The sequence below is a fragment of the Gossypium hirsutum genome, unplaced genomic scaffold, assembly GCF_007990345.1.
Source record: "Gossypium hirsutum isolate 1008001.06 unplaced genomic scaffold, Gossypium_hirsutum_v2.1 scaffold_119, whole genome shotgun sequence".
NCBI lineage: Eukaryota > Viridiplantae > Streptophyta > Magnoliopsida > Malvales > Malvaceae > Gossypium > Gossypium hirsutum.
Window position 1 is genome coordinate 34496 of NW_024402819.1, and position 988 is coordinate 35483.

At 39.0% G+C, this 988-nt stretch overlaps 1 non-coding gene across 1 annotated transcript; it reads right to left on the reverse strand.

Moving 5' to 3' along the window:
• Window positions 1–306: 306 nt before the first annotated feature.
• On the reverse strand, window positions 307–413 carry LOC121226324 (small nucleolar RNA R71). Its single transcript, XR_005924166.1, has one exon. It is a non-coding gene; the product is annotated as a small nucleolar RNA R71 (small nucleolar RNA).
• Window positions 414–988: the final 575 nt, after the last annotated feature.

Sequence of the window (988 nt, forward strand, 5' to 3'; positions counted from 1 at the left end):
CCTACTATTGCTGCGAATAATTTTGAACTAAAACCTAACACTATTCAAATGATACAGCAATTTGTTCAGTTTGATGGTTTGCAGGATAAGGATCCAAACACTCACTTGGAAAATTTCCTGGAATTTTGCGATACATTTAAAATTAATGGCGTTTCTGATGATGCCTTTCTTATTCGGTTATTCCCTTTTTCATTGAGGAACAAAGCTAAACAGTGGTTGAACTCGTTACCACGAGGGTCAATTACTAGTTGGGAACAAATGACCAAAAAATTTTTATTAAAATATTTTCTGCCGGCTAAAACGGTCAAATTACGTAATGATATCTCTTCTTTTGTGTATATGGATTTAGAAACACTCTATGATGCATGGCAGAGATACAAAGACCTTTTACGAAGATGCCCTCACCATGGGTTACCGCTTTGGCTACAGGTTCAAACATTCCATAATGGCCTGAATCCTTCGACTCGACAAATGGTTGACGCAGCTGCTGGCAGAACCATCAATAAGAAAACACCTAAAAATGCTTATGAGTTTATTGAGGAGATATCACTGAATAACTATCAGTGGCAGGTCATGAGGACACTGCCAACAAAAATAGCCGTTGTTTATAACGTTGATTCGGTTACCATGCTCTCTAATCAGGTAGAACTCTTGAATAAGAAAATTGATGGTTTTCTTAGTTCTTCACAGGTTCACCTGGTAATGCAGTGCAAAGCAAGTGGAGGTGGATCGAGCAATTTAGAATACCCACCTTATGGCCACAACATGGAGAACGAGAAGTTAAATTACATGGGTAATAATCCGCGATCTCAAAATAATCCTTATAGCAATACTTATAATGCAGATTGGAGGAACCACCCAAATTTCTCATGGAGAGGCCAAGGAAATCAAACACCACCTCCAGGCTACCAACAACCACCCTACTAACAGGAAAAGAAGCCGAACCCTGAAGAGATGCTCTCAAAGTTTATATCAGTGTCAGAAACTC